The sequence below is a fragment of the Anopheles arabiensis genome, chromosome 2, assembly GCF_016920715.1.
Source record: "Anopheles arabiensis isolate DONGOLA chromosome 2, AaraD3, whole genome shotgun sequence".
NCBI lineage: Eukaryota > Metazoa > Arthropoda > Insecta > Diptera > Culicidae > Anopheles > Anopheles arabiensis.
Genome location: NC_053517.1, coordinates 46,734,721 through 46,762,411, shown reverse-complemented (window position 1 = coordinate 46,762,411; position 27,691 = coordinate 46,734,721). Strand labels below are relative to the sequence as shown.

Below are 27,691 nucleotides of genomic sequence, written 5' to 3'. Positions count from 1 at the left end.
AAATTATACTGCGAGCGGATAATACGATTCGTTTCATCGAGTTTACGCTAACGCCAGATTTAAACTGTTTGCGCCACAAGCGGCCAGAGTCGTGTATGATCATATTCCGGTATTATAAAACATACTACACAAGTTACGATACGGAGCTTAATCACATTGCAATCGGTGTTAGCAAGTTTAACATCAACAAAGCGAGTTGGAAGCCATACGCATACGAAGTCGCTAATAACCGAGCTAGATGCTTACGTAGTAATCTGAAAATATCAGTACTTGTTTTGTTGTTTCTGTACATGTATATATCATATTTTCCTCATGTATCAAAAAAGCCATTTGAACAATAAAAGACCATTAAACAAATATCCAATTATTTATTCCTGTGTACGTAATACTCCAAAAACTGTTTATATCAACCAATAAAAAGCATAACAAAAATCCTCAACCGTCTTGAAAAAGATTAATGTCGGGTAACGCGTAATAACACGTGAGCTGGGATTAAGTTGCATGACATTTTATTATCACTATACTCATTCTCAGCTATGCTTCTAATGCTTATAACACTATTTTTGAAATCAAGTCAGACAATCGATCCAGTAATTTAAGTGCTTTTTGGTACTTACAAAATTACACCCCAGAGACACACCTCACACGACACAAGGACATCAGTCTATGCTCTCTATAAATCAAACTAACATCTACTTAACGAATGCCAGTCGGTAGTGGGACACACTCACGATGTTCTATACTATTCTGATAGTGTTCACGGTGATAGATCTCTCGCTCCAGACCGAAAAGTTATGCGACCCGGAATCGACGAACGGTACCTTCCTGATGCAGTACAAACCTTTCGAGTTCTGCAGCAAGGTGACGCATATCAGCTCTCCATTGCTCGGGTACATGGACATCCACATTCCTCCCTTATCGTCGGGCTGCTTAATTAGTTGCGTGAAGCGAACGAAACCCACTGTCACGATAGAAATGGTAGACTGTGCCAGTGATATCCAGTTTATACCTTCGCTGTTCTTTGCAAGGATGGAATTTTACGCATGCTTTTCAGAAGGGGAAATTATTCTGCACGGATTTGATTCGTCGTACTGGATTGAGTTTACGCTCCGCCCGGATGTTGACTGTTTGAGGGGTCGATTTAAAACTATTTGCACACGTATCCTTACCTACACCATGAAGTACTCATCAAAGCTGAAGTTTCGCGGGGTAAACGTTGGCACACTGAACATGACGCTGAACAAGCGCGTTTGGCGTGCGTTGGCAAAAAATAATGCCACTTTGGTACAAGTGAGGAGTGAGTTGCTATCATTACTTGCTTGTGTTTTGTACATGTTCCGGCGTATAGCCAAAAAGATCTGTTTTTAATATCATGAATAAAATAAATTGCTTTTGCTTTCCTAACTCCTTTGATAACGAATAAAGCAAACCTGACAAATTGTGTAAGCTATCACCCGACCCGATTTAAAATCATCACCTCCTCACCTGATGATGACAACCGCCGTTGGAAAGCACGACAAAGAGCCCTCCGAACGATCGAAAAAGTGACAGACGCTCGCCAGGAACCGGTTGCAGGTAATTGCCTCAATCAAAACGAACTGGGAATGTTCAGAATCATTGAAAGCAGAAATTATTACCCACCAAAAAAAAAATCCCTGGTCCGCTCCCTCAACCAGTGCTTGGTTGCACTTCAAACCAGTGAAACACTGAACATTGACCGGGACACGATACCGACCAGTGCTGTGTGTGTGTCAAAGGCCCGAAAGCCCCCAGGCTTCTCGACAGGATATATGATGGTTTTCCGACCCCGGCGACAAGAACAACACGATGCGCACATTTCAGCACAAAATTGTAATTATCGTTCTCTGCCCGGGACGTGGATTAATTACCGACCGTAACATCTGTCAGTTTAATGGCACACTGGTTTCGCTGCTCTGGTTGCCTCTGTCAGCCGGTCCCACCAGATCCATCAAACGAGTGCGCACTTGACACCGGGAGGGTCTGGTTGCCCGGGCACACGCCCGCAGCGGACAGAGATGCTCCTCCGTGTGCGGGTCGATAAGTGTCGAGCATTGTCATCGAAAAACATTAACCCACCGAACAGAACCTGTTGTAAGTTTCGTGCGACATTGTAATAATGGCCTTTCCCCTACGCTGCTATTACAACTCACCATATTCATTGTGAATGGCATTTTTGTTGCAAAAGTTTGTTACCCCTTCGTTGATTGGTCGGGACGAAGAGTAATTCGCGAAACCATGTGAAAGAGTTGTAACAGAATAAATTTAATAAACGAATTGAAAGTAGAAAGTTTGTCATATATTGTATAACCTAAAAATGCTTATGTTTAAACTTTACACAGCGAAATATTCAATGAAAATCAAGCTACAGCAAACCATTGCTAGATAAACAACACGTTTGTCACGTGTAGACTAGAATTTCAAAGTTTTCCAAATCCCTATCGCTACCCTGCAGAACGAAAGTTCCATTGAAAACACATTTTTATTCCGCCATGAATGTTTAATCGGCTCGCAGCAAAGTTATGAAAGATTCATCCTTTATATCGTCCTCGTTCCCAGAACTATGCTCGACAAAGATATGCTTTGGATGTTTGTGACATTCTACTTTTTCAAGCGTCCAAAACAAAGAAGCGCCATTTCATTCCATTCGTTGGACTTCCCCTCCATTCCGGTCTATTGAGTCTGCAGTTCCAACCCGGGGGGACACGTCAGAAAGCAGAAAACAGGGTTCTATCGGTAAAAACTAGAAACATAATACTTTCAATTCTACGGAAAAGTTTTCATCCAAACATAATTCAAAACTCCGGATTGCAAAGACGGATTCTGCGAATTTGCACAGTTTGCAATCACAACGATACTTTAATACGTGGATGTTCGTGGAAATAGAAACATCGGAGAGATTAAATCAACTCTTGCGCATGACGCTGCACAACAATCAACATCTGGTCCCACAGTATCTAACAACACGCTGCGAATTGTAAACAATGCGCAATGGTATGGAATTCCAAATTCATTCCAGGCATTAGAAAAGCATGGATGGCGTTGTATTATTTCGTACCACGAATGCAGACTTGACTTTATTTCCAATTATACTTTGATTTGTACTTTCTCTTTTAGTATGACGTTCGAATTGTGCAGCTGTGTATGTTGCCTCGATTTCTGTAGCATAATAAGAGCCGCACCACTCGACCGGCTCGTTGGTCTAGGGGTATGATTCTCGCTTCGGGTGCGAGAGGTCCCGGGTTCAATTCCCGGACGAGCCCGCGATGGATTCTTTTTGTTGGCAATCGTCTTTTATTTTTCAAGCACATAATCCTTTGTTGGTCTGGTGGGTTAGTACCCATTTTCTTTTTACTAAATAATTTTTGAAACATTTAATAGCCATAGCATTTAACAATAATTATCCTTCGAACAAATTACCATTAAATATTATTTGTAAGCTTGTCTTCTTTTTTGGTATTTCGTGTAACCTAATTGGATTTTATTACCCGCAGTTTTCTGAAACCACTTACAAAAGCGCAATATTTTACCAGCTGGTGAAACAATCAAAATAATGAAAAGGTTAAAAAGGAGCGCACAAAAAAACGATAACACAGCATGGAAAGTTTAAAATTATTGTAAATGCGGCAACAGAAGCAAATTTTCTAACCATTTTACTGTCATTTTATTATAGGGTTTCTCTGCTTTCCCTTTTACACACGAACAGTTATATACTGTTCTCTCTCTCTCTCACTCTTTTTCTCTTACAATCCCTTACATTTTCCACCGTCTCACGATAAAGACAACGGTGGCGTCGTCGAAGAATGGAAATAAAATTACCCCCATTAACCATTAACGACGATTAACACATATCTGCCTTAATTTGATCTCGACCTGTCCTCGCCCCTCGCCGCTCATCATCACCCCACCACCAGCCCCTTCACTTCTATTCACTCCGTCCACTACGCCACCAGTGGTCTGCGTTGTGTGTCAGCATGTGTTACTATGTGCTCGAGAGTATGTGTGTGTATGTGTGTTGCTTAACGTTTCAAGCCCCCCAAAGCCGCAGCATGGCGCGAGACACGATGTTGGCTGCTTGTTGTCCGTCCGAGACTGCGAGATGTTGTTCTTCGTTTCATTTCTGTTTTGGTGATTCTTTTCGCGTTTTGCTCTCCAACATCATCCTGCCCCATCAACCATCGCATCGTATCGTTGCCAGGCAACCCCAGCACCGGCGTTGTTGTTTATGCTCATTCCGCTAGTTGTTTGGGATTGTTGTGTTTCTTTTTTTTTTACTCCGATTTCTCATGATGCCGTCGTCGTCGTCAGTGGCGGGTGCGCGTCCGGTGATTCGTTGCATTCATCGTATCAGGGAGAGTGTTGTGTATGTTTCTTTCTTTTTTTTCCTACCTCCCTCTTCCAATGAACGCCATATACGACAGTTTATCTTGAGATAGGTCGGTGAATTTATTACGACCCAGTCAAGCATTGCTCACACATAACAACTCCCGGCCGCTTACCATCACCCTCACCTACACCCCTTCCCACGACCGACCAATCCCCTGTGATGTGTGCTCCATTCACGACGTGTATTATGCTGCCCGGTAATCGATTGATGGATGCGATAGCGATCGAAATAAATTCAGTGCAAAAAGCACTTAAAAGGGAGAGAGACATGTACGCCAACTTTGGATGGATAGTGTTTTTGTTTGTTTGCTTGCAATGCTTGCTGCTATGGGTTGAGTCCACGGAAACCGAACCACAACAATCTCCTTAAAATTGGTGGAATCTTTTACAATGAAATCGTTTATTCAATCGTCATTGTTAAGCCTTTAGGCTTAGGGGGATATTGAGTTAAATTTTCACGAAAAAACATTCTCAAGACATTTCATGACGTGTCAAGGAAAAACATGCATTGAGTACCTAATGAGCTTACACCAAGTTCTAATCTTGCTTGTGTATGAAATCAATCTAAATAAAAATAACATATATGTGGTAAGAAAAACTAACTAATTAGTCTTGATAAGAACATAAAACTATTCAACGAATGCAATAATTCTCAAGATTTTCACTAAACGAATGGTACATTTGCACATATTAGACTCTTTTCATTTCCATTTTCATAGTAGTATGACATGAGTTAGGAAGTAGGTCTAAGGAATTATTCAGTTTAATGGACCTTGTTGGCCCTTTCAAACGAAATTACACTCAAAGGCTTCAATTTGAAATGGCAAAATTAATTAATTGATGATTAAATGACATAATTGAATAACATTACAAATACCATTCACAAGTAAGCTATGACTCAGTTTAATCATGTTGTAGATTAGATTGGACTAGATACTGCATTAGCTGTGCTGCTTGATATTATGCCAAAAATCTTTATTTCTTAATTCTCTCTGGGAGTAGTGTCAATGTTAAGATAGAAAATGGGAAATTCGTGAGATAATATATTTCAGCTATATTTCAACGAATCTCAAATACATGTTCAAGCAGTTAATAGTGTTTATTACAAAATGAATAAGAAACCTCCAAAACTTTCGAAAAAGTGCTATATAATGGTCTTTAAACACAGGAGTCAGTCGTACTACAGTTGACTACGTAGAATCGCCACTAGCCGTACCACGGTTGATTCTTACACAAAACCCTCTTGAACCTTGTGTAGTCATCAGCAGTTAATGTAACGTCAGTGCATCCACTTTCTTGTGCAGCCGTTTGAAAGAAGCTACACACAACGACGTTCCCCGATGAGCTCATCCGCCAGAGGAGAACTATTTACCCTCACCTCCATCCACCAGCACAAAAGACGCAAACAAACGACTGAACTAAACTTCCGCTGCTCTCGCAGAACAATAGCTGGTAAGCCCCTTAACGTGCCACACAAATACCGGCGAGCGTAGGCGAAGGTATAAGATTAGGTTTCACGATTAAACTTTTCTACCGAGAAGGAAAACCAAAAACGGCAACCACAGGCGAGGTGAAACGGACGAAAATACACCTGGTTTGCGCTCTCTGTCCGTCTGTTCGAGACTCCCAGCGGATGAGCGCGGAGGTTTGAAAGTTGAAAAGTCGTTTCCTGGCGTTTTGCTTCACGTCGTGCTGATTAAGCTTCCCTTTTCGAACCGAACCGTTCGAATTCGATCCGGCTCGTCACAATAAAGCGCCTTTGCCCTGCAGCGGTCGTCGCAGGTACGACGATCGAATGGGGATGGCCATCAAACAACAGTGCTCTCCAAGGCGGGACGGTCAGCGTTTCTTCATTTCGAGCCATTTCGTTCTAGACAAGGGGTGGAGGAAATCGAAAAATCGATTCGCGGATCGAAATCCGCCACCGGAGGCGTATCTAATCACAAAGGGAGATTGGATACCCCTGCCTGTAGCAGCCCTTTGTGTTCCCAGGAGGAATGTGTACTAAGCTTGCGTGGTATCCAACTTCCACTGGGTCCATCCATCTCCCCTCGAGCAAAAGCGGCTTTGAGTTCCATTACAGAACTTACAGTGCGTCTAAGCTGAAGGCACTGAGAAATTAAACACCAAACCACAGACTTATCATTAAATCCATTCATTGCGGAGAAAACGAATACCCTCCTTTAGGAGATCAAAAAAGGATGAGCGAAACTATGCGATGAAAGGTGTCAGATTAGGATACCGCAGGAACTCAGATACTAAGAAGTACATGTTATTAAAATTACTAGTCCCACTTTTTAAGTCCAGCTTATCGACATGGCGTTAAGCAGGACTAAGGGAATTTACGTTCACTAAGCTTCCGATTGTTCGCTTATCACGATACTCAACCGATCCAGCTTTGCAATGGGAACACACATTCCCAGGATTAGGCGCATACTTTAACGCCCTGATTAGTCATGCACTCATTACCAAAACCAGGTTACTGTTCGGTTCAAAGAGCCGGTCCACGCTAAGCCTAAACCAACTTCCTTGCAATCTCTTGTGTACATCTCGTTAGATTTACAGCTCATAAAACGTTATCAGTAGGCAAGGAAGTCGATAAGACCGGAAGTAAACTTCCCAAATAGAAATCATCTGTACCTCGGTCCTTAATTGAACCACCACCACAGGTAATGTGTTTTGCCCGAAAAAAGTACCAGATTAGAGCCCTGGAGAACAGACAGCAAACCAGTAAAACTAAACCTATCTCCAAGTATAGTAACCAAACATGACCATTCCACTCCTATCGCTATCTTCGACTAATGAGCCAGACGCATCGAAGACGGCATTACTACCGACCGGTTGAGTGCAGAAGGATTTTCAGGTAATCGTCGGACCAGTCCTTCACGTAATTCCTCTTCTCGTCTTGCCACTTCTTCTTGTATCCCTGTCTCCCTGCCTAATCTGTCGTCAGATCTAATGATATACGTCGGGGCGATAAGACGGCGGCATTTACTTCTGTTGCCTTGCCCGTTGTTAAGACTGGCTCAAACAGACCGATCTACTCCGTAGCCTCGCGCAACTCACGCATGACCAATTTTGAGCTACCGACTTTTGGTATGGAATCCCCTGGCCGTTTCAAGTCTGGCAACGAAATGCAGCCCCGGTAGCGGGCAAATGGAATTAAGGCATTAAGGGTGCATCATCACGCATAGCTGCTGTATCCTCCTCGTTGCCCTGTCGCAAACTGCTTAACGTTAATGATACTAATAAGCATTAGCGGGCAAAGCTTGCCGGCAGCTGATAAGAGACAAACACGTAACAAAAATATTTGTCTACCTTACCCCTAGTATGATCATTGCCTCGCTATGGAGAATGCATACATTTGTAAATTGGTAAACTAAAAAACTCTAAATTTCAGAGCTTTTGATTCAATATGTCATAAAACTTAGAGAATGAAAAAAAACACGTAATAAATATCGATCATTATAGCACAAAAATCGATCTTACATCAAATTGCCGCCTTATCTCCTCAACACCCGCCCGTAATGAACTAAGCGTCATAAACTCCCAGCTGCAGCACCGCGTAAATCACTTAATCATTCTGGTTTATTTGATTTCAAAACCCCACAGCTCATCCAGCCGGGGTTTGCTCTGGACCGGACCATTTCCCAACCCATTCGTTCCGGCGGGGACTTCGGCCATGACTCAATCATTGCTGACATCATAATCCATCACAGGCATTTCAACTTCTACCCTACTATCGGGGACCCGCCTCATCGGGGTTTTGTGTGCTTCCGGGGCCCGTGGGTTTAACCTAAGCCACCGTCGTCCACTGCGGTCCGTCTGCCGTGCGGTCAATTCCCACCGTCCAGGGCTCTGGCTCCCCACAAACTCATGACAGGGAAAAATCGATCAAAGCTCATTAGCGTCAACCAACGGGACGGGATCAGTGGTTTTGAACGTTCGATTATGTCTTTCGCTGTGAGGTCTCGTGCGCAACCCTCTTTTGTGCGTTGAGCCTTGATACGCAAATGTCACGAGACATCCGCAGCGTTCTAGAAACCTCTTGGCCCTAAGCTAGAAGATCCCCTCCTGTAGAAACGGAACGAAACAATTACACACGGCGACGGTTGGCCGACTCTTCTGTGGTGTGAATGCACTGGCGCAACACTGACCGCAACAAACGGAATTTTGTTTACTTGCCGCATAGCCCACCAAGCATCGCATCCATTTTGCTGGGGCGCGTGAAAACGGATCCATAAAACATTATCGCTTCATTTAACTTTTTTAAATCTCTGGGTGCCCCGGTGTCATTAGCGGCCATTAGCATTCCGGACCGAACCAACCCGAACGGTGCGATATGGTCTCTTACCTCGCTCGGGACATTGCACGGCACGGCAATTTCGTATAATTAGGGGTGTGAGTATGTCCAACTACTCGTCACGGAAGAATCGTGATGTTTTTGTCACGGCTCTTGTACTCTGTGTCTGTTTGTCGAAGAAACTGTGATGAAATAGATCAAGACTCAGCTTGGGCGAAAACTTTGATGGAGAAGATTTTGGTTGATTGTACAAATCTGAAATTTCTAGACGCAAATGACAAGGTTTATGAAAGCTTCCGTGGGAAGAAAACAAAAACAAACCGTCAAAAAACAAAAGGCCTCGACAATTCGTTCTATTTTGGTAACAACACATCACCATCGGCTGCGAGATTAGCACAGGTCGTTAATGTGAAGCACACGACACGACTCTCGGCATATTAATCAAATGCGCGGCCCCTGCACTTCCTGCTCTCGCGTTTTGATAGCATTCCAAATTACGATTGATTAGCAGCACTCGCTCGAATGTTGATACATTTTGAGCGGCATGATTTATTTCACGGTTTTAAACCTCCATTCTCCTACTATCAGCTTACGGGGCTTGTGGCCTTAATCAAACTGGAAGTTTGAACAATGAAAAAGTTGCTTCGATCAAGGTAGAAAAAAAACAACAGCAATAACAAAGCATGATTAAAGCGAACATTAACATGTTTCAAGTCTGTTTTCACTCAACCGTAAAACTTAGGCACGATGATCAGGGCATAACAAAAAATCGAGAGAGCGAGAAGTAGAAAAAAACCCTGCCCCTCACAGCCACACGTTTGTTCGATGAAAAGTAGCTCATTGAGGGGGAAAAATGCGAGTTGAAGGAAACAAAAAATAGATGTTTAAGTTCGTGTTTTTTTCTTCTCTTCTTCGTAGCACTGTATTTTATTGCCATGATTAATTTGTAATGCAGAGCAATTATCGTGGAAGTAAAACAGCTGAAAGTTTCACACAAGGGCACCATAATGCTGTAAAATACTACCTACATTCGTTGGGCAAAATGTAAGATGAATCATGTTACAAGTGTTTTGTAAGCATATTCATAATAACAAAACAAAACAACGACCATACTTTAATATATTTAACCAGGTTCAACGTGCACGAACAGACTAACACAAAACATTTACCGCATACCAAACAATGCTGTGTAATCGCTTCGCCAGCCAAATGCAAACCCTTAAGCCGGTTAACGGAAGAAAAACGGAACGGTACGGCATGATTAGCGATGAAGGCGCAAACAATAGAAAAAAAACCCATTCTATTCAGCTCAACCATGGCGACGACGACGACATCACAGAGGTCTGTGCTAACAATGCAAATGCGCTACCAAGTTTACGCTGACGACTGTATGCCTTGCCCTTACTCGGGTGAAACTTAAATCTCAACGGTGACATGGCCAGCCTCGGATCGATTTGCATGCGCGGCCCCGTTCTTATGCTAAGCAAAAAGACAGTTTGATCCTGGTTCCGATTACAGTGTTGTTGTAGTCCCAGTCCCACCAGCGTCACGGAAGCGTGTGTGTGTGTACTGTGGCGTGTAAATCGATAGTTGATCGAGAGTGTCTCGAGGCCTCATTCGACATTTGCTAAAAGCTAAAACATGACAATTTAGGTTTTGTGTCCGGCTGGAGTGTTCCTCCTCACACCTGCTGCATTTCCCAAGCACCAATTCCGGACCAACTCGAAGTGCCATGAAATAAACACATTCAAAGCGTGCACCTCCATGAACTGTAGCCGCACACACTCTGCGTCAAACTCGCAAGTGATTGCCATAGCGTGCGTAACGGCAGCGACACGGGTTTTCTTTTTTTGAGAACCACCGCGTTCACTCACAACTAGCCGAGTTGTGACTCGTTTTATGACTTTATTTATTTACACCACTTGTCATACTGCGTCAAGGCAAGGGTTTGCACGAACCCTGCCCTACCGCCTGTTTGTCCATCAACATGGTTCTCGCGCTATCTTGGGTAAGTATTTTTAGCTTTTTCTTTTATTACTTACAACCCTTCAAACCGCGTTCGGCGTGATTTGGCTGTCGCTTTGGCCTGTGGAAAGAATGGACTTTTGTAACTGCCCAGAAACAAAAGCAAGAAAACATACACACACAGACACACACACACACTTCCCGGTGTGCAAACGCAACGATCGCAATCGAATCAAAAGCCTCGGACACGTCCCTTCCAACGACAGGAAGTCAATTAGATGCGGTGTATGCCGCCCGAAGCAACAAAGGCAGCCCCGACTGGGGCCTGCGTAGTGCGTGGCCATGGGGGCTAGGGGTAATTTAGCTTTGCGGTTTTAAGTGATTGTTTCTCAGCCGCCAAACGAGCGCTGCGAGGATTGAGGAAGTGCTGCGCAGAAGAAGATTTGCTGCTTCACTCTTTCGGTCGGTCGGTGGTGGTCAGTGGTCGCTTCATTTCATTTATTGCCGCTTGATTGAAGACGAAATGTGTCCGCCACGTTCTTGACTTTCCACCTCTACGCGAAAAAAAAAATCCACTCGTATTTCCACCAACAGTTTCCCTGTAGTTGGCGTCCTGAGGGTGGGCATTAAATTTCTGAAATTGATTATAGGGGGCTTGCAGCAGCAGCAGCGATCGAGGATGGACCCGACAAACTAGGGGAGTGTAAGGTGAGCAAAGATGGCACGAGAAAGATTGCGGAAGGAGCAAATTACACACAGACCTGCTGCTGCCGTGGTCAGTGGCGCACCGGTTCGTCGTTCGGCGGGTCGGAGGTTCTCGTAGACGATTTTACATAACAGCTGAACGATGTAGCCAACCGTCATTACTCACCTTCTAGGATGCTCGACTTCCAACACGCAGTGAGCGGCGGTTGTGTGTGGGCGGTACTCGCAATGGCACCCGGGACGATCCTGCAAACGCGCGTTATCGGAGAGCAGAGAACATAAATTAGTAGGTGTTACAGCCAGAGCACATGAATTATGTGAAATTATTTTTACTAACATACGCGCGCGCACTGGGGCAGACCACGGAAGAAGTTCTCTTTTCGGCCTTAGATCAGAGGCAACAATGGTATCTTCGCCGAGAACTGTTACGTGAGCACTTTTCAATTAGTTTTGCAGAGCTTTTAATTCAAATATTTGATCGGATGGATGTGAAAGTAAAGAACTATACCTTCTTTTGATTAAATACGGTAACTGTTTATAGCAAGCGTTCATGCAATGCAGGATATCCATTAACTGAGTTATTTTCTAATCCACGTCTGCTTGTTCTTCTACTACTTGGCCTAACGTCTTACGCAAACATGCCAGCCTATTCAGGCTTTCGAGACTTTTTGAGTTCGCAGTCGGATAGTTAGTCCTAACTAAAGTTCTCACATGATAACAAACATTTACACCCTGAAGATTTTGTTTCCACAACAATTCGAATGATGGTATCTAAACTCCAAACTCGATTCATAAATATCAATTCAATTACAACGAATATATGTATAGTAATATTATACCCTTATCCTTCAGTTTTGCAGATGCTAACTCAATCAAAACATGATTAGTTTTAGTCCAGGAGTTACATTTTAACACATAACACAGAACACTCTTTAAAAGGTTTCGATCTTTATCAGGTGAGAAATCTTTAAATAGAAAACCAAGTATTTTTAAGTGATCGATACTCAGAAGGACCAACAGTTTTCTTATAATATAGAGAGCAGTCTTCATCTCCTATCCAATTAATGACCAAAACTTGATTTCATAACGAGCCTTTTGATTTGCAATATGATTCAATCAAGGTACCAGTGGAAAAACTCAAAGGTTTAAACAAGTTAACACATCAATCAAATTAACTACGAGCTATTCTGTATATAACCTTGACCTTGCTAACATTAGAGTCTATCTAACTTGCTAGTATTCTGGTAAAAAAGAAACAGTAAAGTCAAGATTATATACATATCCTACGCTTTACAGCCCACGCACTCGTGAGGATCCCGATAGCAATTGAAATTCGTGTTTATAATGTTCCCATTCAGATGAAAGCTCCGGATTAAAATGCTCGCTGGATATGCTGACAATGACTAAGTTTAGCATAAAGTTTAAAATCATATTCTTCTTCGTATTTATCCTAACAACCAGTGTCGGCAAAGGGCCGGCTTGCCTGTATCACTGATGGGGCTTTGCTTTCAGTGGTATATTGATTTCCCATTGCAGGAAGTTAGGTCTACGTATGGGGGCACGGTATATTCAAATCCATTTCCGATACGGACCTAATCTTTTTCTATTTCAAACGCCTCATCAAACGATTCCGCGAAAAGAAAAATGTCTGAATTAAAATTTTTTTGCGACACACGAAAACAGTAATAAATTGTATCAACGGCAGCTAGTACTGCCTGTACTCAGTCCGATTGGTTGTGGCTCTAATTTATCGCACTGCGTGAACCCCGATATGCTATGCGGTTACACAAAACCCGCATCAACAAAGATTGAACCGTAATGCAAGATCGAAACCAGCACAGACAATCGCCGCTGAGCATTCACGCGAATCGACAGTTTTTTAGCTTTGAGCTGCGGTTTTACGCTGTTGCACCACACACACCCGCCTACAGAATGGGTTTGGTTGGTAGCAAGTTTTACACGGACAAACCCTTCATAAACTTGCTACGAATTCGAATAAAGTGTTCGCCAGAATAGCTGCCGACTGTTGGGCGCACTACTTGCATTGCAAACCGCACCACCGCCTCCCAAACAGCACCGAAGCACCACCTCGCGATGGTGAAAAACAGTCCCCGATCGAATGCATTTTGGAAAAGCAAACCACCGAGCAACGGGAAACCGAAACCCTGATCCCGAAACCACTCGATCGTGTCTGCATAAATATTTAATGCTTTGGAAAATGCATATTTAGTTTCCTCCTTATTCCGTACACCGTGCCCTTTATTTAGCCACCGTCGGCGGCCACAATAACCACTCTGCTCATATTTCCTATTCTGCGGGTGCATGGGGAGAGGTAAAAGGAAAAAAAATAACACCAACACCGCCAACACTCCGACTGTACCCGCTCACGGTTGTACAATTTGAAAATTTAACTCTCATTAAACATTCATTTATTGATTTTGGATCTTTTTCGAGAGCATTTCGGAGCAGGAACGAAGGGCGCGCGCGAAGGTGAAGGGAAAGAAAAGCCCGACCGAGGCCAGCAGCAGCAAAAAAAAAATCCTGCTGGAAAAAGAAAACAACGACACGACGGAACCGAAAACGCGCATTCTCCAAATCTCGCCGCCAAGAACGTGAACGTGAGGCGTTCGCTTCATAAAAGGGTAAATATGCTTTTTGGAAGCAAATAAGCGCGCGGAAAGGAAAGATAGTGAAGGAAAACAGCATTCAGCAAATGGCTTAACTGCTTCGTGTTAACCTTTTCCTGTCTGGCCCCCGGGAGGAGGAAGAATGCATTCCCGCCATTGAAAGGTGCACCGGGATCACACAGACCCGGTGAGAAGGAGAGGCCGCCGGGCAATGGAAAGGGGGCGCGCGGCGGCTTTGTGTGTTTGCCAAGACGAAACGGATCGAATTCCGGCTCTCGCAGGCTCTCGTGAAGGGGGTGAATGAGGGAAGTCCGCGTCACCGGCAGGGAGGTTCGGGGCCGCGCGGACCGTTTGTAAATATTTATCTTTCGCCCGCCAGCGGAAAAGGATGATTATCTTTGAAAAACCCCTCGCCAGGCCGGCGGGCCTCGGTGGTATGTGTTTCGGGTTCTGCTGCGTTGGTCGGAGTTTGGTATTGTGTTTACCCGAGCTGGAGAAGATGGGTTGGTTTTTGTACGTTCACCGTTCTCTGGTGAACCGACGCAATTCTTCGTCTGTCGGAAATTTCGCACAGAACAGCCAGCTGGCCAAGGGCGGAGGACAGGGAACGACGATGCATCGGGTAATGGTACCTGCAGAAAATCGATTGACTAATTCATCAATTGCACCCTGCCTGACCCCGGACACAGAACGAGGATCCGTTTCGTTGGCCATTCTTCCCCTTTTGCAAGAACTCTCACGCTCACATGCAACTTCTTGACGGGTGTGTGGAGTCGCGCAATGGTCAATGGCAACGGAATGTGCTGTCGCGGCCCCGGTCTCCCGGTGTGCTCGTGGCCCTTTTTCGCGCTGCGGCCGCTTCTGCCTCTGTACACATTTGGCCCTCCCTCCGAGTGTCGCGCCAGTCCAACGCGCTAATGTTTGTTTGACCACTTTTTGTTTGCTTAACCTCGTTTACATGTGCGAAAGGGAGGGGAGGGGGAGGGGTTGGGTTTCGTACGGATCGGGACCGAGTGTGGTGCGGTCGGTCGTTCGCTTGAGTTGGTTGACACGGTGTCTAAAATGATTGTTATTTGGCAAACGCTCTCGTTGTTGCTGCAGTGGCCCCTGATGTGGCACGAAATAATTAGCACCGTGCAGATGGGGGAAACCGTGCAGAAAGGGAGAGGGAATGGAAGAGCGAAAGTTTCGGTCGGTGTGGTCTTTGCACGAACAGAAAAGCAAATGCCAAAGTCACACTCACGCCTGCAGCAACGGCAAACAGCAATGTGCGCGCAGCACTCGCGGGGTGTTGGAATTTTTCGCAACCGAAACCCAAACCCATTCGCCGCGGACACACACAGGGTGTAATCGAATCTTGTGTACTTTTACCACGGGTTGTACCCTTACCTCTTCCACCCCATTCCACTTCCCTCGAATGGTAGCGAACAGTGAGCTAATTGCACTGCGGCACAAATGACGCATGTAGTACGATGCTGTGCCGCGCAACTTTTGTTTAGAATAACAAGAGTCACATACTAAAAACCTTTTCGGGCATTCAGTATCTTACTGTAAGGATAAGAAGTGATAGTGCGTTGCGTCGTTAATCTTGTTTCGTATCATTAAAACGCAGTCTTCATAGTGAACTAAATTACAATTGGCACTGATAGTCTCGACTAGATTTTGTCAAGAAAACGAACGTTGAAAAAGAACTTTTCATTACAAACTTATATTGACACCTACGACGAAATTGTACTGTCCCAATGTTAATTTCACTCGTTGAACAATAATTTTGACAGGTTTTTGAGGTGCAGCTTTGTCTATGGATTTTACACTGTTCTACACACTTTTACATATTTCATGCACAAACTTAAGCACATAAGAAACTTAGGGAAAGGAGAGGACATAAACTATTCAATCGTTCAACCCATAACCCATATTTCTTCCACTAAATAATTAGCATTTACAAATTCTGCCCAACATTGTTCGTTAACATTTCTGTGAATTGAATAGACCGCGTTACGCACTGTAATATCATGATATGTGAAAATTAAACTTGGACGAATTATGTTGGGCCAGTAAAAAATAGTCACAGCTGTCAAACCCTAATATGCAGCACACTTCGCAAAATAATTTCAAAATCCTGTATACAACACGACACATTGAGTCGTCTCGAATATAAGGATAGAAAACACCTAATATTCAAATTAAAAATCGAAATAAAGAGTAGTAATTTAGACCTTCCCATTACAGTATAGGTAATCCAAACACAGGTTTAACTCCAGCAAACGTAATTCAAAGTTCTCTAATATTATTATTGTTTATTTATCCAAAGATTTAATGTTCTTAGCGCAACAGTACAAAGAGTCATTTTTATGGTACACATCGAAGCGGTCAGTATGGAACTAATGATTCACCGAGATTTTACAATGTATTTGGTTTTAAAGATGAGCCGAGAGTTATAAAAAATAAATAAAAATAAATTATTTTTTTCCGAGGAAAAATAATGTTGATTTCAGTCACAGTTAGTGTATCAGTCATTATTAGTAAAGTTAGCCTATCAATATTGAAAAATTATGAAAATCTGTTTATACATGCAATAGTATAAAAACTTAAAGTATAATAAATAGTGCAATGAACTGTATGTTCCTTTGTTTTATTTTATAATTTACACTTTACACTAAAGTAATGAAAACTTTTGATTATTTTTCTCTATTTAATTTATATAGTTTATCTTTACAATATTTTAAACATGAATCAATCCAAAAACAATCGTCTGCAAATGGACGAGCCTGACAATAAATAAAACAAAACCCGGCGACCCGAGACAGCCTGCCTCTCACAGAAACAGTAAATTAAGTGACATACAAGCATCTATTATTGGTGACTTTTTTCTTCTTCTTCAACTATGTATATCAGGTGATTTTCAAATACTGCTTGTATTTGCATAGCCCTCCACTCACCGCCAACTTCAATACTGCGTTTCTGTAAACCAAATTGCGAAGCCAAGCTGGTTTCGATTGATAAATCTAATAAATGAATGCATTCCCCTTCAATCCCGCCTCATTTGAAAGGGAAAATCCCTGAACTGCCGCGATGCAAATCACAGAAACGAGTTCTGGCAACCCTGTGACTTGCGCTTACACACGAACGCGGTGCGGCTAATCTATTAATCAGTTCAGTCAGTCAGTCGATGCGCGATTGCACAAAACGGACGCACTCGCGCGATGTGTGTGTGTAATATCGCTGAAACTGGGTTCGGATAGTGATCGCAAGGGCAAAGAAGGGACACTCCCCCTTTGGTCGCATCAAAATACCGCAACGAAATGCGTTTCTTCTTTTACAGATTGTTCATCACAACCTCAGGCCAGCCAGCTCAGCAGAAAGCCACCCATTTTGGAGCGTTTCGGATGTAGCAGCGGATTCGTGCCGGGTGGTTGCTGTTTTGTTGGCACTAGCCGGTTTTGTTTCCCCCTCCCTCCCTTCTTCCCGCTCGCATCTATCGGCTGCTGCATCCCATCCCTCCCATTTGCATCGTTCATTAGCATTTCATTCACGGAACGGGCACGCAAATATGGACAAGTTCCGGCTGTCAACGGACTGCGACGCTCGACCCCTTCGCCACACTGCACGGCACATCACAATGCACCGGGGCGCACGTGCATTAGCATTTTGATGGAGGTCATCCTTTCGGTTACATCTTGGTGTGGTGTGCTTCACCATCTTCTTATCCGTTGGCCAGTTTCCGCGGGCCCATGGCACTCGTCCATGTCTCTGTCGCTCAGCTGATGGCGGGTTCACAAGCACTGCCACAGTCGTACACATTTCACAAGCAAGCAAGCAAAAATCATTGCAATTGCATTGCCGTTTGGTTTCGCTTCCCTCGCCCCTGTCCGGGGAGTACACATTTTCCATCGTACAATTCTCGTACGGTGTTGTAAATGAACATCTTTCTCGCATACACCAAAGCACATACGCACACGCACACACTCGGTCGCCATCTCGCCGTGCTCGGATCATTTATCTTAATGAATATACAGCGTGTAAAGCATGATTTATGAATCAGATTAATTATCACCATGTACACAACACTTTTTCTGCTTCTTCCCATCTGCCTTCGCGCGGCCCGAACTCCGTCTCCTCGCTTGGTGGGCTTCCCCTCTAGCCTCTTCATGCGCGCCTACCCACCCACCGTTCGCTTCGTACATCGTTCGGGGTGTGGAGGTTGTGCTGGCGAAAGAAATGTGGCGACCGTTCGGTACAAATAACGTCCGACAGAGCTCGGGAGTGGCATTAATTTTGTATCGATGACATTTTACTTCCCACATGCGGGTCTCGGGCCTCTCCCATTGCGACGACGACGACGACGTCCATGACGACTGCATGGGAAGCCAATGTAAGACGCGAACGCCAGAAGAACTCGTCGTATTTCGCTGACATAGATACGGCTTTACCCACCCGTTGCCTTGGACTTGGGCTGAAAATGAGGATCAATAAAAATTTAGAATTTCTTGGCGTGTTGGAAACATGAATCAGATTGATTTCAGCCAGCGCACAGCAACCAACGACATCCACATGGTGCAGTGTGTCGTCGCATTAATCATTCCATTACAAAACAAATCGAAGACTTTCTCTGTTCCAGAAGATCTCGGCCTTCGATACTGGATGTATTGAATCATCAAACAGACGCTAACCTCATCAGTTAATGAGTTTCATGTCGAAATGAACGCTTTTGATTGTAAAAGGAAGACAGTTTTATGTTTTTGAGAATGTTCCCTTCCATAAATTCCTTCAAAGTAACATTATTTGCATTTCAGTGCTGCTACACATTTTCCTTACTTTCAATGTCCTCGTAAGCATTTAAACCAACTTGAAAACTTTTCCACAATTTGTTACAGCACATGCGACGGCCTTATCGTGCCTGTCCCAGCAATGGGATCGTTCCCATCCCATCCCGAAGAAAGGACCCCATTTATCATTGAAACGAGCGATAAAAATACCACAAAATCCCTCCAGCGACGCCTTACGGGGCGCGGAGACACAAAGAAAAGGCACCACCACTCTCCCGAGCGGAGATAAAATGAATCGATTTGGCTTTTCTCTAACTCCTCTCGTGTCTCGGTGGCGGCGGCACTTGGAGACTAAGATTGGCATGATCGATCGGTACGCTTCCCCGCCGCCCGGGGTACGGGGAACTTTTCAAACGATGGTGAGAAATTGAATCAATCGCTCCTGTTTTGCAGCTTGCTTGTGTGTGCATGCGAGCGCGTGTTTGCGAAGATAAATAACGCTGCACACACGCTAAGCTGAGGCACAATTTCCGGTCCCGGGGACAGAGTTCCCACTCCCCAGTCACACAACGTACCGTCCACGACCCTCAAAACCCCTTAGGAGGCAGTAGACGGGATGTGTTCGGATTCGCACGAATATAAATCAATTAAAATTAATTAAACGCGAGTTGGTGCAAAGTTTTTCACACCGGCGCGTGAATGGATTAATAGGCGAGGAGGGAGCACGCAGATGCTTCTTTACGAAAATCGAACGCAACGAGCAACGCCTCTGTTGCCCATCATTTGGCATGCGAGCATAGATTAAAGGGGCGAACGGGGCCCACGTTTTGTCACATCTTGTCACATTCGCTGTGAGAGTTTGCTGAATAATTCAACGTAATAACGAAATGAACATGAAACTGTCAGCCACTCTCGCAATTTTGGACCAGTTCTAATGACAGCATAAGGTGGCCATAACCCACTGTGTGTGTGAGAGACGTGACGATTATTAGTTATTTACTTTCAACGGTGCTTCGGCTACTAAAGAAGGGAAGCGAAGGCCTCGACCGAAATTATGTAGCAAAACCAACATAAAAGCACGTTGCCATGTGAGCCAAGAGAAAAGCAATTTAGGTCACCGTACTTCTGGGCTCGAGTGTGTATCTTATTTCATTCCAAAAGCTCTTTGAAAACAACTGTAGCCTCGTGATACTTGCTACGAATGAACCATCACGTTTTTTGTCAGTTTTCTGGTCACGTGATAATCTTAAATGTTTCATATAAACTTTACGTTTATTTAGTGCCGGTTGCATTATGGCAATGAATTGAATCCAATAAATTATTCAAATAAAATAATTATTTGCTTTCAAATTATTATGATGTAAATTATAAAAATAATACCAGATGATACAGTTTCTGCGAAATAATATAAAAAAATTATTATCTCTACTGCCTCCTGTGAGGATTGAACTCACGACCGCTGGTTTACGAGACCAGCGCTCTACCACTGAGCTAAAGAGGCTTCCATATCTTCCCACCGCTCCGAACACACGAGACCCGGCCCGATCGTTCCAGAAGCGCATCACGACACCCAGAATCGGTTAAAACCTTTGCATTGCCTTAATAGAACGGTGTAAAAAGTAAAATTTAAAACCCTCGCCGAACGTAAACGAAAGTACAACACGCGTTGAACAGAAAAGCGAACCATTATACGTTTTCACCTTCTCCGCCGTCCCTTAAAAGGTTCGCGTGTGTTCAACCACCACCACCACCCCAACCATTTGTTCAAATTTGGGGTTAAGTGGGGCCTCCCACCCCCTTCCCACACTCTTCTTTATAATTGCTTTTGCACACATACACAAACACACCCGCAATTGCTTGCCGTTCCGTGTGTGGCTCAGTGTTACCGTTCGTCGCGCAGTTTGTTCCTTCACCATTTGGCCTGTTAGATTAGTCTGCGTTTTCGCCGTTCTCTTTTGCTGCTTCCGCTTTGTTGTGCTTTTCTTCCCTCCGACCATTCAGTCAAGGTCGATGGAAGTAGCGCAGTAGGGTGAAGGGACAAACGTGTGGCCCGGTGGCGTCATAATTCATACCCCGACCGTCTTGACTAAATGACGGAGAGTCGATAGCGATCGACGACGATCAACGGTGCCACAGCGAAATTATTCATTAAAATAGATTCAAAAACGCGATCGTGTATATCCAATCGTAAGAGAAAGAGCAAGGGGATCATAAAGAAGAGATGGATCATAAAATCAGCATTGGAAATTCGTTACTGGGTGTTACGAGATGTAAGACCGGATTTCCCTATAACCGACCGTACGCCACAACTCTTTTAGCGTCACTAATTCGTGAGCAGAATGGCATTGATTGGTGAGCGGGATTGCGCAGTATGTGTGTGTCTGCGTGTAGCATACTTGCCAAAATCATGCAATTTTCCGTCCCCTTACTCACTCCAACCCTCCCCTCACAATCGTCTATCACAAAAACGTTGATAATTCATGCGCAAAACGGTTTCTGCTTCCCATCTTTAGCGATGCATAGCGAACAACAACAACAACAACAACACAAACCCATGGCCAAACTTCGTCAACATGCACGACAGAGAACAGGCAGCCTTAATAAATCACCTGAATATGGCCTGGTCGTGTGTAGCACGGATGCGATCGTGCACATTTGCCCGGTGTTGATGATCGTCATATGCTAAAGGGTTTCTTCCCTTTGATTCGAACGCGCTTGATGCTTTTACTTTTCCTTTCGCTTCACCAACCCTCTTTCCCCCCTCCAACCCATTTTTTGGGATGGGTTAGGATGAGCCAACCGGTGGAACGCCTTCGTGGAACGTGATCGTGACTGGTGTAGGATGCGCGATGGAGGGAAAAAAACGGTTTAACCGCCGCTTTAAAAAATCACGTTCATGTGCAATGCCCTCCCCGACCGTGATGCAACAATTTATAGCAACACGCTGTGAGTGGTTGTGCTAGTTGTGCTGTTCTGCAACGCAATGGGAAGGAGCCGGGTAAAGGTAGCAATTTGAATTTAATAAAGATCTTGTTGTTTTTATAGCGCACCGCGCGATCGGATTGATTTATGAGGGCCTCTGCATTTACTGCCGGCATGGCAAGCGCGTGATTGGATGCATGCGATGGCTGTTTTCATTTAATTATTGTTAGGAAATTCAGCTCGAGGTCCGACACCGATCGAATTAATCAGCGTTTCGCTATTCATTGCAAAAAAGCACCACACTACATCACCATTACAGATCAAGGGACTAATTAAAAGTGTTTGAAAATAGCTTCTCCAAACCACCAGCGTTGTGCTGCGCTGCAAATTGGTTATTGTAATGTTATTAAATAAAAAGCCCTCCAGCATCCCATTCTTTCGCTGACGCATAAATTTAATTTACGACGCCGCTTGAGCGGTTGAGAAACGGTTCAATAATTTCAGCTGCATTTTACTTCGTTCGCCCAGTTCGCCCATTTTCCTCCCATCCATCAAAACTCAGGCACTCAATCTGGAACGAATGCAATTATGGCACACAGTGACGAATGAATTTTCAATTTATTCTTCAGAGGGAACTACTATAACTCGCACACATACACACCATCAGCGCAAAAAAGAAGATAATTTATATTACATTGAATGCAATTAAACGGCACATAACTCCTTCCCTGCCCCAAAATCCGCGCTTGATGCATGAAATCGTCGTTTGGCACATTGCAATTTTCGTCCACTGGGTCATCGAGCACGCAGAACTGAGCTCAATAAATCGGCCAGCATTTAATCTTGCATTTTAAACATGCGGAGGATCTTCATGTCGCTACAATCTCATCAATTCGATTTGGTGAAAATGGCGGTGACGATGCGAGCGGAACACCGAAACATGTGAATGTTCTTATAATTACCGACACACTTTTCAGCAATATTTTCGCACCGATCGTGTTGGAAACGAGCCGTCATAATCTGCAAGCCATTGTATTTATTTCACTGTCAACAGCATACTGTCAAACAGCTCAAAGCGCAGAATTTGATTTTATCTTGCAGCGAGGATATTCCGAAAACAAGAGATCCACACGTTCGATCCAACTTGTAGAGGGGCATACATATCTCGAGGTTTTGTTTTTCAACGACACTCAAATGACAACAGCAAATTCCATTATGCTTTCTATGATTTTACGCATGGATATACCCTGATAAAAACCAATTGACATTGGTCGGAACTACTGTCAGCTTCCGCGGAACGATACCAAATCGAACCAATAAGCAGAGATGTGTTTAGTAGCGGATTACAACCGCTTACTGCAGGTTCCCCGGTGTGACCTATAATTTTGGCCCATTTCCGAAAGCTGACACGCCGGGCCAAACCGTGACCCCTATGACTGCTGATGGGTATGATATTTTAACATCCATCCAGGGCCACATTCTCCATTCCGGCCGACGAATTGAACTAAATTCATGGGAATTGGCTCATTTGGAGCCCGGCCCCGGCCTGGACCGGTCCGGTACACATCTGTGGTCTGACAGTTTCAATTGCTCTTACTGTTTCTGCCACTCGAATTCTGCTGCTGCTACCACTCGTACCAGTCTGGCAAACGTGCTTCAAACTCACGTGCCCTTGCCGAGCTCGCGCCCGGCATCCGCAAGCATCCAGCAGGCCAGTAGTAGCATCCGTGATGAGAATGGTAAAAGTGCGCACCAGCGGAGGGTTTCTGGGAAAAGTTTATCATACTTGCGCTGGAGAATGTTCTGGCGTTTCTCCGGGCTACGAGGCCTGTGGTGCTGCACGGCCAATGTGTGCCGAGCAGGCGCGCGTCCACCATGATTTATTCAAGTGAGTGTACATTACGGCCAAATCGCAAGCGGCGATAAAATGTGAGTTGATTTGCACTCCTTCCTACGAGAAAGGGAAGTGGATGAAATGAAATGTAGCAATTTGAAATCGGTAGATGATAGCGAGCAATGACGGTAGGTTCCTTGTCAAATTATTGAGATTCGCTATACCATGAATTGCAAATGAATAATGCAAAGGCATTAAAGGTTAATATACTGTTAGCGGAAATATGTTGTTTTATATTCGAAAATAAAGTCAAATGTAATATTCACAACTACAAAAAGTGAAGTCATTCTATTGAAGCACCATTCAGTAAAATTGTTTCAAAACATTTTTTCGGACAAATTGTCTAGGCGTCTTTTTACAATAAAAAAATCATTAAAATATCACAACGCACTTAGTAGCATCAAACTGGGAGTTTCAAGGAAAATACATATTCAAGGCCTGTTTGTAAGTAAACAACACAATATAGATCCACGCATTAACAACACATGTATCGTATTGTATTAAACTCCTACAGACTTTGTTTATTCTAAACAATATTTGTACTTCCCCATAATACACACAGCGCAAAATACAATCCCGTTAAATCGCTCTTCAAAAACTCATTCTATATAGATGTTTTCCTCTGCAAAAAGCATTAGACTCGGTATCAACAAAGACATGCCAATTTGAGTCTTAGTTATCGATATTGCCAATATTGTATTCTGATATTTCCGTCGTGCCTTACCATATGATCCCATTATCTCAAACTTCTGAGATATAATAAAAAGATTACTAGTCCAACAACATTAAACATTGATAGTTTCTAGTAGTAATTAATTAACCTATTACTCAATAAAACTACCATGTAACTGTTCTTCCAAGTCACGATCGCTGGAAGTAATATTTTTAAGAATTGCGACAACTAATTTTGAAAACTGAAGATTTGATATTATTTACTTGATTTATTCACACTTCACACTTTCAATATCAACACGACAATGGATTGTTTCTTTGGACCATTCGTTTATCTTGCCTAAAGTACATCGCTAAATTATTAAAATATTCTACAAGTTCGTCATTCACCCTCTCTTGCGGTCTTTCATGTTCCCCAGCACATAAAAACATGCTTTAATTACAACATTTGTATAAGCAGGTCGATCGGTCTTGTCGGTACATTTGAAACATTTCCTCAAAACGCTCCCTCCCATACCATGGAACACGGCACCAATCCTTTCTCAATCAAACACAATAAAGAACACGTTTTCTTGGTTCAATATTCATTACCAAACATGGCCATACCACTTCACGGAAACACGGTTCGCATTCCGAATCAATCTATTTCGAAGTGGGCCATGATTGTGTTCCATTCGTCGCATCCCTACCCACGAGAATCCCAAAGCCTTGCCCCGTATCTTCATCACTGCTTACGGGAGTAAAATTAGATTTAGTAACAAAATTCTCCAATTAACTCACAGCAAGCGCAGCAACATTGTTCGCCTGATCGTCGAGCTTCGGAGGTTTGCCGCGTTTCCAGGCCGGCAATAAAATCCTTCTCCCTGGTGTGTCCCGTGTCCGGTTTCGCGATTGGACGTGCGATGCTTCCGACGTTCCGAAAAAAAAAAGAACCAATGCCAACAACCTCAAAACCTCAAACCCAGCGAAGAAATTGACATTAGTTCGCGGTTTGGAAACAGTCCGCGGTTTGGGAACAGAGGGAAAACCGGACCGATGGTCCCTCGACGGATGGGATGAAACAACACAACAAGCCGTCATCGCCTGGCTTGAAACTGAAGCCTGCTTATGTATATGAAATAAATATTAATTCGATTCGTACCCCGAGCTTGTAAAGCGCGATGTAAATTGTGTTGCGGGTGGTGTGCTGCTCCTCTCGGTCGTGTTGTTGTGTACGGCCGACGTGGACCCGCATTTGTGGCGAAACGTTCACTTGTCTGGCTTCGAAGCCCTGTTCGGTTTTTCGTGCCAAAAAGGTTCGCTACTTTGTAGCGCTCACGTCGCAGAAATGGCTTCGCTCTTGGCTGGCCGCATTTTCTTAGGACGTTTGCCCACAAAAACCACCACCGTTGTTCGCCATTCGAATGTTCGAAAGTTCTGTGAAACTTCAAACGCAGCACCAGCCAGCCAGCAACATGCAGCCTGGTACAGAGTTTGTTTATAGCACCATCACAACTGCCTGCACATCCATCTTTTGCAAAGAAGTTTCGGAGAGGATATTCATCTCTCTCTCTCTGCACTACCTCTAGCACAGCATCGTCAGCGTATCCTGTGCGTTGGAGATAATCAGCAAACGTCTCCATAGAAGAACCAGATCCCTCACTCAACCCCGCAGCAGGAGAAGCACGATATCATTACAGAGCAGAGCGTTTATTTCGCCCCATAAAAGAAGCTCTTGCAAGCCGGCACACTGTGTCCCGGGTGGTTTCTCGCTCAGCTTGCTGCTTCGTAGCTATCTTGCCAAGCGTAAGATAAATAGAAACGATAATTAATTCGAAATTGTTCGCATCGACATCGTTGCCGGCGTCGTCGTCGTCGTCGCCATCCGACTGCTACTTGCCAGAGCCGGGACAGCCCGACAGCTCAAAGGCTTTTCATTTCCTTGGAGATATCCATCCATGGGGCGAGATACTCACACTCATCAAAGACGCGCTATTTATGCGCAGCTTTCATCATCCCCCAGTCGGCAGCGTCTGAACCGGGACTGCCGTCGAAACCGAGTGCAAAAACCGATCTATCGGAGGAAAACGGTATCCCCGGACGGTGGCAACGAAGAGCGCACGGTAAATAAAACCAAAAACATCCCGACGCTAGAGCTCTCTGCACGTTCTTGATGTGTACTGGCACGTACAGACACACACAGTTTTGCAGCACTCAAGCAGGAAGTGGAGTTGTTTAAATATTGTACGAGCAGAATAAATAAGTTTAGCACAGTCGCTTCCTTTCCACAGCACCGCACTTCTTCCCCGACTCTTCCGGTTGTTTTCACTTGTACGTTCGCATTTGCTTCCCAGCAATCTTACGTCTTCTTGCGAAAGAACTTTCGCAGCAACAATAAAGTAACATTCCAGCACCGTCCATCGGCCACATTTCACTATTTGCTGAATGGCACCTCAATAAAGCTGGAGGAGAGGTTGGTTTTCATTCCAATCTCGACTTAGAGACGCAAGCGCACCGGAAAAGCGTTTTAAATCTTCAACATACATTTCTACTTCTGAGAAATGAAAAAATGAAACGAAACAGTTAGGGACAAAAAGGCGAAACATAATCGCCCGGTTATATATACATCTAAGGACCTTTCTTTGTCCGCTCGCTCTGACCTGACCCATCTCTGTCTTTCTCTTTTCCCTTCGCTACGCTTTTGAATATGATGATAAATTGCTTCCTATTCACATTTCGCACAATCCGTCCGTCCGTCTCAGAATGTGCATCCAAATTTGCAGCAACGCCCAAGACTCGACCATGCTCGACCATTGACGAAACAAAAAAAAACGCACAAATATAGTAATTAATAGCATTGGCTTCCAGCAGACTGGTGTGACAACGGCTTTTAAAAATACCGGAAAGCAAAATTGGGCTTTTCTTACAACCTTTCGCAAACGGGCTCGTTCCTACGGGGTAGTAAATAACGCATTTCTAAGAAATCCCATTAGTGTTTCCTTCCATTCAATGGAATTTCCAAAATCCATTGACATGCATGAAAGATCTAGATAAAATGTTATCTGCTTCATCCAAAAAACCACGACCTTTCCTTGTTTTTGAGGACGTTTCGCCATTCATCTGCACACGGGAGACTGGGATCAGTGTCATCACTGCAACACCCTATTATGACATCGATCGTATTTTGTGCTCTCAAAACATCCTCCATACCCAGCAGAGCCTTAGACACAATCACGCACATAACATCCTCATAAATTACGGCTCCGTTTCTAGAAACTCCAAAACCAAATGCCCCCAGAGATCTATCCCAGCGTCTCTGGGGTGAAATGGACGACCAGCCGTGTTTTTATGCAAATCAGCTCGTTACCTCCGATTTGGGCACCAAGTCACCCCTGCAGAAGAATGCAGCCGACAAAAGGGGGCTGCAGCTAATGCAAAAAGAAAGAAAAAC

The 27,691-nt window shown here is 44.1% G+C and overlaps 1 protein-coding gene and 2 non-coding genes across 6 annotated transcripts in view; 1 reads left to right on the top strand and 2 right to left on the bottom strand.

The window, feature by feature from the left end:
- LOC120894427 (mpv17-like protein) overlaps positions 1 to 27,691 on the bottom strand; it is a 139,916-nt gene that overhangs the window by 95,218 nt on the left and 17,007 nt on the right. For all 4 annotated transcript variants that reach the window (XM_040297000.1, XM_040296997.1, XM_040296996.1 and 1 more), the window contains exon 2: positions 11,544 to 11,623. The gene's annotated coding sequence lies outside the window, so the exon portion shown is untranslated. The remainder of the gene's footprint in view (positions 1 to 11,543; positions 11,624 to 27,691) is intronic.
- Positions 3,210 to 3,281, top strand: Trnap-cgg. The gene has a single exon. It is a non-coding gene; the product is annotated as a tRNA-Pro (tRNA).
- Trnat-cgu lies at positions 20,203 to 20,274 on the bottom strand. Its single transcript has one exon. It is a non-coding gene; the product is annotated as a tRNA-Thr (tRNA).